This window comes from Coturnix japonica, chromosome 37 (genome assembly GCF_054131305.1).
Source record: "Coturnix japonica strain WE chromosome 37, WE-NBRP24, whole genome shotgun sequence".
Lineage (NCBI taxonomy): Eukaryota > Metazoa > Chordata > Aves > Galliformes > Phasianidae > Coturnix > Coturnix japonica.
The window spans coordinates 5527183-5544763 of record NC_140699.1 but is presented as its reverse complement, the minus strand read 5'-3'; the positions used below and the strand labels follow the sequence as shown (position 1 = coordinate 5544763).

General features: G+C 45.7%; 1 long non-coding RNA gene across 1 annotated transcript; it reads left to right on the top strand.

The window, feature by feature from the left end:
• Positions 1 to 7207: 7207 nt before the first annotated feature.
• LOC146755005 (uncharacterized) lies at positions 7208 to 10773 on the top strand. Its single transcript, XR_014938591.1, has 3 exons — positions 7208 to 7297; positions 9931 to 10450; positions 10656 to 10773. It is a non-coding gene; the product is annotated as an uncharacterized LOC146755005 (long non-coding RNA).
• The last annotated feature ends 6808 nt before the right edge of the window (positions 10774 to 17581 follow it).

Sequence of the window (17581 nt, the reverse complement as noted above, 5' to 3'; positions counted from 1 at the left end):
TGAATGTTTTACTTTTCATTTTTCACAGCTCTGTTTCAGAATTTCTATGGGAGTGATGTCAGTCATTGCTGAGTTGATGTTGAATTGTGTACTGTCCCATATGTGCTTGTTCTGTTCCACAGCAGTCAGATGTGGTACCTGGTATGTCACAGTAGTTAGCGATTTCATCGCTTGCTTTTATGGTCTCTTAAGGATGACTTGCCTCATGCTAAAACAGAAATTGATGCCATGAAGAACTGAAGTCATCAACATGTTTGCCCATTGGATCACGTAAGAGAGACATCAAAGAAATATTTATAGTCATAGAGGTAAGAAATAGTTTCTGCTTTCTGTGCTGTCTTTCTTACTTATCTTTCTCTGATACTCTCTAAATGCATTTTCAGATAACCTTATCTTACAGGGAAGCTGTTTGATTGCATTGTTTCTAAGGACCGCCTTTTGGAAGAGGAAGCTCCAGTCTTTTTTTGACAGATTGTTTCAGCAATTGCTTCTGTTCACAGTCAGGGTTATGCCCAGAGACCTCAAACCAGTGAGCCTGAACTGCAGTCAGTCTTCCATAAATAATAATGAATATGTTTTTATTTTTCTGTTGGCAGAGAGAGTTACAGTACTCCACTCCATTCCAGTGGATTGCAGGAGAGAACTGAAGGGGGGAGAAGTAACACAAAGTAGAACTCATGGGTTGAGATAGAATTATGTACTGAGATAGAGAAAAGGATAATAGTTATGATGAATGCAAAAGCAATTGCTCACCACCTACCAATCAGTGTCCAGTTAGCCTCCTAGTAGTGGAAGAGATTTACATGAAGTTATACCCCCTTCAAAACTCCTTCCACAATATGTCATATAGTATGGAATATCCTTTGGCCAGTTTAAGTCAGCTGTCCTAGTTCTGTTCCTTCTCACTTCCTTGGGCTCTCAGCTGAGATTGACTGTGGCTCTGTACAACGCTGCCTGGCAGCAACTGTAAGCATCACTGCGCTATCTCCATTGTTTCTCTAGAATGAAAACGTAGTATTATATCAGACACTGAAGAAGATAATTCAGTCCCAGCTGAAACTCAGACAATAACTTGTGCTTAGGATTCTTTCCCTACAGGAAATGTTAGATATTTATTGCTATGTGGTACTGTGTTCTGTAGCTGAGCTGGATTTTGTTATCCTTGAAGAAGTATCTTCCTCTGAAAGGGGAGTAAAACATGATGCTCCTAATGAGCGGAGCAGAGACACAGATCTGATCTGAGTGTTGGTTTCACATTTTTGTGATGCTCTTTGCTGCAGTTTGTATCTCGAGAGAAGCCCTTGTGGTGTCAGTCTGTTGTGTAACCTGCTCTAGTTCTGTGCCTCAAGGAAGAGTGATCCTTTAAACAAATGGTGGCTGTACAGAGGGTATGGGGTGAGATGCATTCCTCTGGCCCCATCCAATGGATTTTCTGTCACAAAGATCATTCTCCCCAGCTTCTCTTCTCTGAGTGGGAGCTTCAGCCCCCTGCACAGGCTGGAGGTCATCCATAGAACTTGCTTCAGAGTTTGTTTCAGGTTGTTATCCTTCCTGGCCAAAAACCAGATACAGTATTGTAGATGTGGTCCAGTGAGTGTTGAAGTAGGAATGACTTGTCCTGGTCTGGTTGTGCTGCTTTTTAATGCAGCTGATGATCTTGTTGTACTTCTTTTCTGTCAGAGCGCACTGCTGGCTTGCATTCAGCCTGTGGTCTCTCACCACTTGTCCTCCTAGTCCCCAGGTCCTTTCCAACAGATACAAGCTAGTATTTCCCACCTGGGATATTGGAAGATGGGAACTTGCCAGCAGTCAGTGAAGATCTCTGAGACAGCGAGAGCGAGCGAGCTTTGAGTAGACTGGGAACCACTGTCCACAGCAGGAAATATGAGAAGAGAAAAGATGTTTCCTTGGGCATTTGGGTGGAAATCATTCCTGACTGCTTTCTCATCCACCGGGAAAATCTGCTGATTGACAATTTGAAGCTGATAGACTTTGGACTCTGTGCAAAGCCAAAGGTAAGAGTATCTGTTAAATCAAATACAATGTGCCCCCAAGTAATGCATGTTTGACCACCGTATGCAACAGGGGCTTGTCCAAACAAACTCCTTAAAATCAAGCTGTTTCTGTGGCTGACATGTCATTGCATCTTGTTTGGATTGGCCTGAACTGTATGAGAGTGGTTAACAGATTGCTCAGAAGCACAGGTAGATAATTTTCTCTAGCTAGACTCCCTGTTTTCATAGTCTAAGCTGTAGATAATCTTGTAGGTATATCACCTGTCTTATGCAAGGGTCTGTAATAGGAGCATGGGGTTGGTGTGCCTAAGGAACCCTCTAAGGAACTGCATGTAGGATGAGATTGTGGATAGAATAAAATGACTTTTGCAGGTGACGTACAAATCCTGTGATTGCATATGCTTGAACTGAATTGTTTCTTGATCTTCAAACTGATTTCCAGAAGCCTTTATTAACATGTAAGATGGGTGCTGGTAAGAAAGAATGGGAAGACTGCCTTACTGATTCCAAGAGAATTACTTGTCCTCAAATGATTTTTCCTGGCCAAAGTTAGAGCCTCTCACAGGTAATCGAGACCAACAGGCTGTTGTTGCACAATCAACAGGCACAATCTAGATGATCAGCTGAGGAAAATAAAGCATCATGCCAAGGGTACTAGATAAGTGAGCAGCTTGAGATCTGCACATTTATGTGATACTCATGGTCTTAGACAATATTTGTTTAGTGAGGTCACATTGAATGAAAACAAAATCTAAGATTAATGAAAATATACAAAGGAGAAGAAGCCTCTGAGGCTTCTGAAGTGTTATGACCAGAAGACATAAACTCTGTTTTTGAAAGAGCAATTTGCTCTGTTAATTATCCATCATTTTTGTGCAGTCTGTTTTGTCAGACTTGTCTTTAGCTTCCAAGTTGTATGTGAAGACTTGTTTGCACTGTAATGCACAATGTACGAAAAATTGGGAGATGAAAATGTGAAGAGTTTTTCTATCTTTGATTTCATGTCTGGAATTTTGGAACCCACTACTTGCAGTTGTTAATCTGTCCAAACTGGTCTGGTTTGCAATGCCCTCATACTTCTTGAAAAGCTCTGCTGTTAAAGGCAGAACAATTCCTACAAGTGCCATGGCCCCACTGTTGTTCTAATTCTTGTTTCTTTGTTTTCCACACGCTGCTTTTCAAGCCTCCTTTTTCTTTACAGTCCAAGTGAGAATTGCACTGTGAGGTGTCTGAACCTTGTTGTGCCTCTACATAAAGAGAACAGCAGCAAAGCCTGACAGGTGACTGTGCTGACAGCTCTCGTAGCCAGTAACACGTAACTGTGCTAAATCCCTTGTGGTGGCTTTGATTTAATTTTTGCCAGTGAAATCCTTGTAAAAGGAACTGCAGCAGTGTGATGAGCTAAGGTGAAGATGCTGGTTTTAGTAGTGCTCTAAGCTGAGTGGAAGGGCAATTGAATGAGGGTTATATGCTTTCTGTGGACAATAAGGTTGTGGTGCTGTTGGGGTGGGTCCAGAGGAGGGGCCACTGTGATGATCAGAGGGTTGGAGCAGCTCTCCTATGAGGAAAGGCTGGATTGTGGCTCTGGGCAGCCTGGTCTGGTGGTTGGCGACCCTGCACATAGCAGGGGGTTGGAACTGGATGATCTTTGAGATCCTTTTCAACCCAGGCCATTCTATGGCTGTACAGTTCCATACTGGAACAAATATAAAATGCTAACTATGTAAAACATGGAGTCAAACCTGTGTGATTTGTCCACACCAGGAGGTGATTAGAAAACATTTTTTTAAGCTACAAAGCTGCTTGCATGAAAGGAAAAGAAAATAAAACTACAAGAAAAAGGGAAAACCTTTCTTCCTGAAAATAGGAAGAATAATGGACCTGACATTAAATTTGGGTGAAGCTGCCTGATTTTATGAAGCTATTCCCATTATTTTCTTGGTGCTGTGTTTCCCAAATGAGTGGTTTCTGGCTGTGCTGCAGCACCAGTCTGCATGTGAACATCAGCTCTATTCACCATCTGGGAAGATTAGGACTTCCCTTCTCCCACCAGCACCACTGAATTACAGTTACTCAGTGGTTAAACAAAGGAATCCTTAAAGAAGGGTTTACAGCTGTCGTGTTATCTGAAGTGCTTGGGGCATTCTGATGCTATTAAGCTCTATGTATTAACAAGTTCAAAAAGAAAAGGTAGGCATCTGATTGTTGTGCCAGTTTCTAAGTTATTTGGAAAGCTGTACCACCCAACCACTCCTTCTGTTTGATGGAGGTGACAAAGCTCAGTTTAATTTCTGACTGCTGTTTAAATCCTGAAGCTGGAGCTGGTTCCTGGAGCAGAAAAAGCTCGGAAGCTGTCCCTCCTACAAGCAGGCACCTCTGAGCAAAATATGACATCTCGATTTCTGATGGTAAGGTCAGGAGATCTGATTCCAGCGTCTAGCTTTCGGCTTCATGCTATGTTAGTGGGACCTTTGGCATCTAGCACTGACCAACAGCAACTGACAGGCTGGTAACAGTGCACCCCAAAACAGTTATGTGTCTATTTATGTTATGAGGGAAAATTGCATTGCATTGAGATTTCCTATTTTTACACTTTGCAGATCTAACTCGCTGCTGGAAGAATCCTGTACGCCTTGTTCACACCATTTTCAATGAGCTGGATGAGTCTGTTGTTGGCATTTTAATACCATTGACCAGGCAGGCAATATGTATGGAGTATTTGGCTCTCTCTACAGTCATGAATGTTTGAGTATCTTCAACATGTGGCTCATTGCTTCCATTTCAGGCTGCCCAGAGAAGCTGTGGATGCCTGTCCTTGATGTTGAAGGCGAGGTTGGATGGGTGATGGGCAGCCTGAGCTGGTTAGTGGGCAGCCAGCCCATGGCAGGGTGTTTAGAACTTAATGATCTTGAAGGTTTCTTCCAACCCAAGCCCTCCCGTGATCCTATGATTCTGTGATTTCATTCAGGTTTATTAAGATGAGATGAGTTCTCCTAAATGCGCTGTTCTCCATATGATTATAATTGGAGTCTAGATGGATGACTTAAACCAGACTCCAAACTTTTTGATGGCCAAAATGAAATGAAATCAATCCTTTACTGTGTCAGTAGTCTGTAACTAGAGCCCATCAGGTAATTCCCAGCCTCCTGCCTGTATCAGTGGCTGCACACGGTGAAAAAGTCTGATGGGATTTTAACCTCTAAAATGTTCCAAAGCAACCAGAGGGTGAATATATTCACTATGCAAATACCTGCAGGAATAAGCTTGTCATGTATGTCCTCAGGTAGCACAGTAGTTAATGGTGGGACTCAGTAGGTCATGCTGAAAGTTGAGTCTGCTGATCTTGAAGGTCTTTTCCAGCCTACATGACCTTATGCTAATATTTCTGTATTTCTTTCTGTTCAGCTCCCAGAAAACCTCCCACCCAGCCCCCAGCTGACCCCGTGGTGAAAAATAAAACAGAAACCTCAGTGACGCTGGCATGGTCCCCTCCGAAGATGCACCGCCCCATTCCAATCGATGGCTACATTGTGGAAGGCAATAAACTAACTGGCTTCACGTGGGTGAGGTGCCACGAGTCTCATGTCCCCGTCCCAGAGTTCACGGTGAGCAATCTGTCTGAAGAGGCTGATGATCAGTTCCGAGTGTCTGCAGTCAATGCGCATGGACAGAGCCCGTATCTGGAATTCCCAGGGAGCGTGCACCTTGGTAAGCACAAAAACCCCAATGAAATTGGGTCAGTGTGAGCTGAGCAGCTGTGTTGGTTCCCTAAAGATGTTTCATTTGACTTTAAGGATAGTAGTGCATTAACACACCAAAGGCTTTCCTTTATTACTAGTTCTCCTGTCAACCTCCAGATACCACTAAAGTGATACAAGTTCTGTTTCTGTGACAGAGACATGAATATCCTTATCTTTTGATATCTCACATGTGCAAGAGGCAGAACTTTCTGTAACAGATCTTAAGCATAGAAGTGCTTCTTCCAGCACTCATGCAAAGGGAGAAGTAGAAATGTACCTATGATTAAATCTTCCATCTCTAAATGAGATACCAGACTTGCATCTAAATAGCATTAAGACATCCATGTTGTTCTTCCTCAGAACCAGTCCTGGCTGTGAAATCCCCCCTAACAGCTGGTGAAGCTGTACCTGGAGGGGATGCCATGTTTACTATTGACCTTACAACAACGTGTTGCAGCACTTGGTACCTCAGTGGTAAAGTCTTACAGGAAAGTGAGACCTGCATCATCAAGAGAACCCAAACTACTCACAGCCTAATCATAAAGAACATCACCAAGAATGATGGTGGAGCAGAAGTGAAATTTGTTGCCGAAAATGTTGATGTCAGCACCAAGATGAGAGTGAGAGGTATTTGCTTTGATCCTTCTCCTTTCCTCTTACAGTCAAGGCATAGTTGCTGTGATCTGATGATTAGAACTGGGGCTGCAGGCATTCACTGCCTGTACCAAATACCTGAAATTGCATCCCATGGACTGACGTGAGTCCTGGTAATGACCTAAACATGATAGCACTGAGTGTAGGGTAAGCCAGTCTACCCAGCTGCTTGGTATCTGAACCAGATTGCTTCATGCCAGCTGATGAATGTCTGCAGTTCACAGCTCTTGGCCAGTGCATTCAGTCAGCAGGTTTAGCACTGCATCACCATAGAGCAGTACTTTCAGCTCCAGGTTCAGACAGCCTTTCTGATTGCACTGGAATAGTTTAGAAGTAGGGGAGCAATCATTCTAATAATATCTCTATCAATCAGCTTTGCATGACAAAATAGAACAAATAAACATTCATGATGGGAGGACCTGTTTGTCATTGGGTGGAAACCTCTGCAGAAGCATGTTTAGAGCATTATTAATCAGTAGAAGGAGATGTTTGGTTGATTTTTACTTAGTAAATCCGGCAAGAAGACCAAATGAAATATCCTGAATTGCTCAGCACTGACACAATGATGAGTGCAGGAACAGAAGGTGATACTTTTTCAGAGATCTTGCAGCAAACATTGACCACGTTAGCCTGATATCAATTGAACTAATGAGGCCTTTGCTCCTGACAGGTGCTGCAGTGAGATTTACCAATAAGAGCAAAGATGTAGAAAAGATCTCCGCTCGGCTGCGTGAGGAAGCCAAACTGCAGGCTGAGCTTTCAGACACAGGCGCTACTGTGGAGTGGATGAAGGATGGGAAGGAGCTCAAGGCCAGTGAAAAATATGAACTGCACATTGTGGGGAAGAAACACACCCTGAAAATTCACAACTTCTCAATGGATGATGCTGTAAGTTGTCAGTGCATCTGTGAGGGGGATAAAATGCATGAGTTTGCATGATGAGGCTCTTCATCATATTCTGCTGGCTTGTCACCCTTGTTGATCCATGGAGAAACAAGAAAGGCCTAGAGTAGTGTATGCACTTTGGCATTGGAGAGCTTACTTAATTGCTTCTTCTCAAAGAACAAACTCCAGAGAGTCATGGAGACATCTCCAAACAGAATTGAATAATGGGACTAAATTGATGGAGAGCAGAACTTCCTGCCACGGCTTGTCAGCTAGTCTTAATTTTGCTTTTCTTCTCTCTGTCATGTTAGCATAATATTTCATACTGGCAGGTCTGCCCAAAGAATTAAATGAATTAGCTGATGGACGTTTCCATGTGCTTTGCACTGTAATGTGACTATCAAATGAGTAATCAATGCTGTTATTTTAAAATCTGTGTTGGCAAGCTGTAAGACAAACAGCTGCTGTTGGTACCTTGGTTACTGCAGAATCAGCTTTTGTGTATCTCATAGATAGGGAAGAGACCCTTAAGGGTCAGCTAGTTGGACTCCCTTGCAATGAACAGGGGCACCGCAGCTCCATCAGGTGCTCTGAGCCCTGTCCATCCTGACTTTGAACATCCTCAGGCTCACAAATCTTATACCTATGCCACACACTCGCAGTATTTCACCATTCAGCATCACCACTTGTATCTTCTCTTGCTGTAAATCAGAGCGAGCTGGTAAATCATCTGCTGTGCGGGTCAGCTGTGTCTCTCCCATGGGCATCACGTGGCTGCTGGGAGGCTCTGAAGAGCTGCAGCCAGAGGTGTGTCACCCGCTGGGCCTCGTGCCCAAAGGAGCCCACAGGAAAGTGTTGTTGCAGTTTGTCATGCACTGCACTGCCATGAGACTTGACGTGCCAGACATCCTCTGACACGTGAGCTCCTGCATCCAGGCAGGACATCTGAGACGTCTCCTTCAGCCTGACGTGGCTGCAGTTTCACACTGGTTTTACTAAGGAAGGAGAAGGCACGTGGATGAAACTCTTTTCCTGCTCTTCCTGGCATTAGCTCATAGTACAAGTAAAGCACTGTCAGGTCAAGCCTGGAGGAGTAATGCTTGTCACTGACCTGTTCCTGTTCAGGGTGGAGCTGGAGGGTAAAATAACACAAGAAATTGTCATTGAAATTCAATATCTGTGAAATTCAGCTGGCTGCATTCACAGAACCTGGCATTAAGATCTGTTTTCTGGTTTATTTCTTGAGCCTATTTTCCATAACCCAGTCCTCATTTATGAACCGAAGCTCTACTGAAAACCTTTCGCTGTGTATGCTCATGCTGCAGTGCAGCTCTTGTGACCTTTAACAGCACATTCAAGTTCCTCTGATCACAGGATCCTTAAGGTTGATTAAGACCCTCTAGTCCGACTGCTCACCCATCTCCACCAAGATGCTCACCATCAGCTAGCTAAAAACTCAGCAGAGATGATAGATCAAGCACAACACTGGATTTGGGATGGCTAGAGATTCCTAAGATATTGAAGGATTGCTTGCAGGTGGTGTTGGCTCAGGTATTCACCCTGCATCCCACCTCCCGTTCTGTTTGGTTGAGAATCATGCATTCTGCAATTTCACTTTGTAATTCAAAGCCCCTTTCTTTATCTGTTGAAAAACTGATCTAAAACAAGCCGAGAAGACTCCATTGGAACTGGTTGATGCAGAACAAAGGCATCCCCAAAGGACAAGTTGCACTGTTTGATGAACATTATTGGATGAGAGCTAAGCTAAGATTTAAAAAGTTCTGGGGCTGTCTCTGAGCATCAAATCCAGAGGAAGCCTGCATGATTCCCTGAGAATGGATACCTCCTACTTTGGTGTAGGGTGAAGGGAACACTAGCAGTAACTCCTATCACAAAATGTCACATGGCTCAGACAAAAAAGCCATCAAGAGGGCTTAATTAGGAGCACCAAATGGTCACAAGATGGTCTTAGGGCAGGGAAGTAATCTATCTACGTGACATTGATTGATGCTATTAGTTCTAAACAGCTTGACTCTAGAGGGACTGTTCTTCTTTGGTCACCTAGTTTTACAAGAATAGATGACTCCTGTCTATTACAATTTTTAACGCATTATTTGTTCACTGATGCCATAAATGTGCCTGTCATAGCAATTGGCCTTGGCATATTCAGTGACTGAAAGCAACAGTTGTTGCTCTAAGAAATGCAATGCTAAGCTTGGTCTGCCTGTAGCTGACAGCCATCAGCTTGCTCCTCAGGCAGGTTCTGTCTGGATGGAATGAAGGGCATGAAATACTGATGTGCTCATCAAGCGCTGCTTGTTAGCTTAGAGACAAGGTGTTGAATAGGTTTGTTCATGTATTGCAAACACGTTACTTATCTGCCTTCATTTTAGCTTCAGAAGAACGTGTGCAGAATACAGAATTGATTAAAAGAAATAAGAACTGTCTGCATAGAACTTACTCTTTCCTTACACAGGAGAATCAAGCACACGTTTGTATGTGAGTACCTCCAGAGGTGAAACTCGATCACCCAAATGTAATGAGCAGAGACATTACAATCAGTTCTAACTGTATCTTCATGCTGTGCTGAATAAGCCTGAGTCAGGATGTAAACCACTTTCTATTTTTTTCTTCAGATGAAGCCATTAATGTTGTCAGCAAGCCCAAAACCACTTCAGAAATATCAGTCAGTCCTTCTGAAGACCTGGAGCTGGTGTGTGAGGTGTCAGCTGCAAGCGGAGCTGTCGTATGGAAGAAAGATCAAACAGAGGTGAAGCAGGACCAGAGGACAACCATCATCTCCAAGGGGACGCACCACAATCTCATGGTCAAAAATGTGACCCTGAAAGACCAAGGGAGCTACAGCTGTGAAACAAAAGATGACAACGCAACATTCCAAGTGAAAGTCAGAGGTGAGAAAATGCTTGGAATCCCAGAGATAAAGGAACGGTTCATTTTGTGTGTCTTGCATTTGGAGGATCAACTGACAGCCTCTCTGGTGCAAAACATTTTGGCTATAGGACTTTCTTGGTCATCTAGTATCATAGCAACACTTTTCTACATGTGATTTACATCCAGGAATGAATTACTGCAACAAAGGGGAGTACAGCTGCAAGGCTGCTGGCTAGAAACTCACCTTCAAGATTCATGTAACTGGTAGGAAACACGTTTTGGTTGATATTCTTTGATTATTCCCTAGTCTGGCTGTGGAAATGTCTGTGTGAACGTGTCCTCTTTATTCTGCCATGAAACTGTTTTGAGAAGGATGAAAAGAAATGCTTACAAACGTGCAGCTAAAATGATTATTTGTTTTTAACAATATTTCATCCAGCTCTTCCCCTACAATTACTTTTATCATCAGCTGTCCATGGATGTCCAACTGTGATTTGTACAATGTGCAACACTGCTCTACCAGTTGATATTTCAACAGTACTATTTACACAGACGTCCTTTTCTGCTCCAAATCCACACCAGCCATGGGAGAGGGAGTAGGTGAGCATCTTCCTCCATTAGCTTGATCTAAATCTGACAGCTTCATCCAATCCAGGGCTTCTCCAAGACCTTTGAAAATTCTGTTACTGTTGAGGAGACAGCAGGCTTCTGGGCTTAGGTTAGAATATGGTGCCCTGTTGATGGGTCCTGAGAGTGTCCAAGCCTTACATGGAGAAAACCATCACTGCTCTTAAGATGTTTTGCAAGCAGGTGAAACTTGATTGAAGTGTGGCAGTGATGCTTTCTGAGATCTCTGGCCCCTAGTTTTTCTAGGCTTTTTGTTTGCCTCTTAAGATACAGTGAGCTGCTCTTAATTGTGGCTGTGTCCTTTGCCACGAGCATACCTCTGAGCACACAGTTATTTTGAGCTCCTCTTCTTCCAGTGGCTCGGATGAGCAATTCTGAGAGATATGCAGAATGGGGATGGCTGTGCTGCTGCTTCCTTTTCTGTCTTAGCTGTGGTTTTCCCTTGCAGGGCACAGTTCTCTGCCTGGGCCCAAGTCTGTGTGGGTCTCTCCATCCACAAAGCTGCTCACCGTGCAGGCGGCACAGGCTGAGAGGAGAGGCCAGAGCAGCTCTCCTGTTGCAACACGGAGCAGCAAGATACAAGTGGAGGAAGGGCCTGCAGCTGTACTGAGAAACTTCAACGCAATCATTGATTTTCCATCTGAAAGATAAAGAAAGAGGAATTCCCTTTCCAGCCCCTACCATCATTGTTCGGATGATTTTTATTGGTTTATTTTTTGTCCATTATATCTTTGAGGATTCAACTAACACACAGTTGCCCTATGGCCTCAGTGGAGCCACACAAGGTGCCTTTCCTTCCTGGTTGGGCAGGCAGTCACAAGATGCAGAAAGCCACGCTGGCGTCTATCCTGTTCTGTGCTGGCTGTACATGGAAATCTTGGGGTTTTCCAGATTTCAGGGCCATGTGCCTGAAACCAATTGTGCTTCTCCTGTAAGCAGAGCTGTTGGTCAGACTTGCTGGCACTAGAAATTAAAGGTGGCAGTGAGCTGAGGCTGAGGAGGTGTTAATGTAAGAGTCAGGGATGCTTTTGAGCTTCCCTTATAACTGTACGGTTCCTCAGAAAGCAGTTACGCCTGCCAGCTCCTTTCCTGTCCGGCTGTGGAGCCTTTGCTCACATGCTCCGAATCTTGCTTGAAATCATTGAGAGGAATGTAGCCAGCAGGACTTGAGGGCTGAGCTGTAGGAATGGAAGCATCCTCTGCTGTTTGAAACAGAGGGTGTTTCTAGGCTGTGTTTCAGCAGAAAGCAGGCAGTGGCGGGAACAGGCAACTATTGGCAAGGGCTCGGTGCAGCTCTTCCCTCATCCTGCACCACGACTGACAGCATGCTCTGTTTTCTCTCCAGACTGAGTTCTCCCAGTAAGAGGGCAGTCACCAGCTGGCAGTTGGCGTTCCTGCTTCTGCCTGGGCAAACCATCCCCTGTGGCCAAACACCAACTGCAGAGCAGTGCCAGGGAGCCCTCTGAAGCAGAAGTCGTGGTCCTGGCAGGTAAGGGTGCAAATCCAGCTTTCAAAACACTGCTTGTCAGCAACACAGGTAGAATTCATGCTTTCAGTGGGCTTGTACCTCCTTCTGGCATTCAAGCCCGTGCCTGACATCTTTGGTTGACTCCTGTCTTTCCCAGATGAGTCTCACAAGCTGCTTGAAACCTGCTTGACAGGCAGCACCAAGCCTTTGCCTCCTTGGACAGTGAAAGTTTGACGCTAAATGCTGTGTATCTACTCTTTCCAGGTGAATCGATCCCTTGCCAATACAGGAACCCACCAGCAAGTTGCAATGATGCACGGTGTGCTTCCATCAATGGAGTGCAGTTAGGATGCATGAGTCACTGCAGTTCCAAGGACAGCCTTCCACGTGACAGCAATGATGGAGAGAAGGATGTTTGACCTATTCAGTTTTGGGCCCCTCCCTGCAAGAAAACCTTGCGGTTCTGGAACGTCTTCAGCTACGAAGGTAGTGAGGGGTCTGGAGCACAAACCTTACGAGGAGCTGCTGAGGGAACTAGGATTGTTCAGCTTGGAAAAGAGCAGGCTCAGGGGAGACCTTATAACTCTCTATAACGTCCTGAAGGGAGGTTGTAGTGAGCTGGGGTTTGGCCTCTTCTCTCGTGTGATCAGTTATAGATCTAGAGGGAATGGTTTTAAGCTGTGCCAGGAAAGATTCAGGCTGGACATTAGGAAATATTACTTCCCCTAAAGGGTATTCAGGCATTGGATAGCACTGCCCAGGGAGGTGGTGGAGTCACCGACCATGGGAGTGCTCAAGAAACGTTTGGATGTTGTGTTGAGAGGTATGATTTATCCGGGAAGTATTGGTAATGGTTGGACCAGATGATTTTGTAGGTCTTCTCCAACCTTGATAATTCTGTGATTCTGAGCTGAGAAACTTTTCTTGCTCAAGTCCAGCTTCCAAGCTTAACCACCTACAATGAAGTTGATGTCGTTTTTCTGGTAGCCCTCAAGACAGTGTCCGCGTTTACCCAAAATCAGGAGGTAACCAGCTGCAGTGAAGTGAGCGATTTCAGTGCCTATTTCTGATGGTGGCAGTGAGTTCAGAGGTCACACTTAATTGACGGTGCCTGTTTCCATTCTGACAAAGGATGTAGTTGCAGCTGACTTCCCGAGGCTGCCATACGTGGTGGTGACGCAGCCTTGGGCTTCTGCGTTTGCATGACTCCCACCTTTCCTTTCTGTGTCTTGCAGGTCAGCTGGTGCTGGAAGCAGCCGGTATCTGAGTAGGAATGAAGGTGAGTGCAGGAGCAGCTGCTGAGGGGAGGAAGGAAGTCCATGCTAATGAGCTCTGAAGCATCTGCAGGTCCAGTACGAAAGGAGGCAGCAGTGATGCAGGGGGCTCCCCAGCAGGAAGCTGTCTGATCCAAATGCTTGCTGAGAGTTTGGAAGCCCAAGCCCTTATGGTCTCTGTAAGGGTGGCTAGAAAAAGATGTTAACCAAGATGGTGGTAAATAGTCAAAGATTATTAGCAAAGGAAAACTCACCAATGTTGGTGCCTTGACCAGAAAGCTGAGGCAGTCTCAACTGGGGAGCAGTCTCCAAGAGATTCTGCCTTAGTGGTGGTCAGCCTTTAAATGAGGTGAGGTCTCAGAAGAGGTGCAGTCGAGGTCCACCCCTTCTGGGAGCACAGCTAGATTACTCTCACCTGTGCTCCCGCAGCTGGCCCAACACTTGCCTCAGCTGATTAATCAGAGGTTCAAGCTGTGATTTCCCATACAGTCTCTAAGCTGAAGGCAGCATCTCCTTGATCTGATGGTGGTGTGCCTGAGTGAGGGAGTGATCCAAGCTGGATGCAAAAGAGTCATCTTAATTTCTCTCCTATTTTACTTCAGATGACACCTATTGGGTGTTGGTTTCTTAAAATTTGGATCTAGGAGGTGGCCTCTCCCTTTGCTTCTGGTGAAAGCACAGATGTGCAGCAGGAGTAGAAGACAAAGAGGTTTTCTTGGTGACAGCAACACCAATTATTTGATTCAAATGTAGAACTGTGATGAAGATGGTGAAGAACAGATCCGCCTCAAAGACATGCTTGATCACATAAGGAATGAGCATGTGATCCAAGACAGTCAGCGTGGCTTTAGCAGGGGAAGGCCATGCCTAACCAATCTGGTGGTCTTCTATGATGGAGTGACGGCATTTGTGGACAAAAGGAAGGAAACTGATGTCATTGACCTGGACTTGAGCAAGATCTTTTACATGGCCCACCACCACATCCTTATCTCTAAACTGGAGGGATGTGGATTTGACAGGTGGACCACCTGGTGGATAAGGGATTGGTTGAAAGGCCACAGACAGAGGGTGGTGATTCATGGTTCTGTGTCCAGGTGGAGGCCAATAACAAGTGGTGTCATCCAGGAGTCTGTCTTGGGACCAGTGCTTTTTTACATGGTTATCAGTGACACCAATGATGCAATGGAGTGCACCCTCTGCTGTTTGCTGAGTGGTGCGGCTGATGCAGTGGAAGGAAGGGATGCCATTCAGAGGGAGCTCAACCGAGAGGTTGGCCTAGGTGAATCTAATGAGGTTGAACACAGCAAAGTGCAAGGTTTTGCACTTGGGCTGGAGGAATCCCAGGCATCTGTACAGCCTGGGAGGAGCAGTCCTTAAGAGAAGCCCCGCAGAGAAGGACCTGGGGGTCCTGGTGGATGAAAAACAGAACGTGAGCCATCAGCGTGCTCTTGCAGCTCAGAGAGCAAATGGTCCCCTGGGCTCCATCAGAAGAGGGGATGGCCAGCAGGGACAGGGAGGTGATTGATCTTCATGATCCTTGAGGTCCCTTCCAGCCCGGGCCATTCTATGATTCTGTGATTACACTCGCTGTCAGAAATAACGGCAGCTGTACAGAAGCTTGTTTTTTCTTTGTTTTCCTGGCTTTGAAGGAGAAGGGGTGGAGCAAGGGGAGACCCACTGGTCATTTGTCACCTCATGAACAGGATGGATTCTGCATTGACTGTGAAAAACCTGGGCTAGTAGCATGGGCATGTTTCAGGCTGGACTCTTCTTTTGCTGCTTGGTTTCCTTTTGGCTACAGGGAGACAGCTGTCTAAAGGTGTGTTTTCAAACCCACTCTCCAAAACCGTGTTTCATTGTTGCAGGTGGTTCAGTGAGCTCTTGTAGTGCAGATGCTGTAGTTTGCTGTAGAATCTGAATGGTTTCTGTTCCTAGGGGAGGACTGGGAGGAGGTAGTGAGAAGAGAATTCAATGCCTAAGGGGAGGGGAGATCGGGGATTGGTGGGAGAGGGAGCCAATAGGAGGGAGAGAGGAGTTGGGCGCAGGGTGATGGTAACACCCCTTTGTGATGTCATAATGCCCCTTTGTGACGTCATAATGCTTCTTTGTGATGTCATAATGCCCTTTCTGATGTCATAATGCTCCTTTCTGACATCACGGTGTCCCTTTCTGACGTCACGATGCCCCTTTGTGATGTCATAATGCCTCTTTGTGACGTCATAATGATCTTTGTGACGTCACGATGCCCCTTTGTGATGTCATAATGCCCTTTGTGACGTCATAATGCTTATTTGTGATGTCATAATGCCCCTTTTTGACATTATAGTGCCCCTTTGTGACATCATAATGCTTATTTGTGACGTCATAATGCCGCTTTGTGACATCATATCACCCCTTTGTGATGTCATACTGCCCCATATGAAGTCCAGGCAGAGTCAAAACTTATGGACCTGCACGAGGATCACTTACCAGACAGTGGCTCTGTTGCTTCAAGCTTATTTGCTTCGTCCTGCCACCACTCTATTACCAAGTATCAACAACCTCTTGCATGATTCAACTTGCAAACGTTTGACACTAACCCTTGTGTTTCTGTGCCTTCCTAGATAATTCGAGCCTTTGTCAACCCCAAAGATCCAAACCAAGTAGTGATGTGCAGTGTGTTTCCATCAATGGAGAGTTCTTATTAAGCACAAATCGCTGCAATTCGGATGACAGCCTTCCACATGGTAACAGTGATGGACACAAGGGGCTCATCCACGTTCATGCTCTCATATCTCCTGGCTCTGCTGAAGCTCCTGACCTGAGCCTGCCAGACACCACAGTCACCTGCCTGGATTGTGACCCAGCGCCTTTGCAGTGCTGCCCATCCCAAGCACAGCCCGAGTGCCCCAACAGCAGCACCACCATGCAGGAGCAGGGCAGCATCAGTGAGGTGAAGCTGAGCATCTTAGATGGGGACTTAGAGTCAGGCTGCCAGTCCCAGGCACCAGGCAGCAGCACCAGCTCTGAGCCACTCTCATCTTGACAAGAGGAGTCCCATCTTCACCCTTGACCTCTCAAGCCCTCCTGTCTTTTATTGAATAAAGTCACTCTCATGCTCAATCATCGCCTTGGCTGCATTCCGAGTCTTCATTCACAGGGATTGGGATGAATGCAACAAACAGCAAGGCAGCTCAGCTTGCAATGCTATGGCTGTGGGGTTCGTGCAGGCAGAGCTCTGGGTTCCCATTTTGCATGGCTTTGGGATGTCAGCAGCAAGATCTCTACCATTTTGTATGGCAGCAAATAATCTCTAGCATCCAGGTTGCTGCTCATGATAATCCCAGTCTTCCTGGCTGTCGCTTTGTGATACCTTTTAAAGCCTTTTGATACTCTTTGATGCCTTGGCTGCTCCCTAACACCTCTGTCCTCCTGCCATGTTGACTCACGTCTCCCACTTTGAAGCTGGCTTTGCAGATCATCTCCAGCCCTGTCATCATCATGCTGCAGCAGGAGGTGCTCACCTGGCCCAGTGTCTGGCAGTGCTGCTTGTTCTGCAGATGAGCAGCTGCCTCCTCATCTCTTCAGCTACAGTAGTTTTTCTCAGTGCAGTTAGATGCAGTCACGCTCCTCTGGATTTGGTGTGTTAAATCCATGCTGCATGGCAGCAGTCAGTGCAATACAAAGGTGTTCTGTGTGCCACAGCATTTCTCCAGGGGCTGCCAAAGGTAGAAGCACAACACAGCACCATCCTTCTGACAGTAATGTCTGTGAGTGTTAGACATGTGAGCACTGCATCATCCCCAGCGTGTCAGTGCTTTTCCACACCAACCTGACTCTCACACTCTGCACTGAATGTAACTCTGCTCTTGTGGAGACAAATGCTTTCTGTCACATTCTCCATCCCTGCAACCATTTGCCGGTAGGCAGCTCTTGCCGAAGAATCAAGCAGCAGAACCTTTTGCTCACCCTACAGCATGCAAATGCTATGAAAGCAGAAATAACCTGGCGTGCTCTGGGTCTGCAAGGCTGCACAGATGGGAGAGG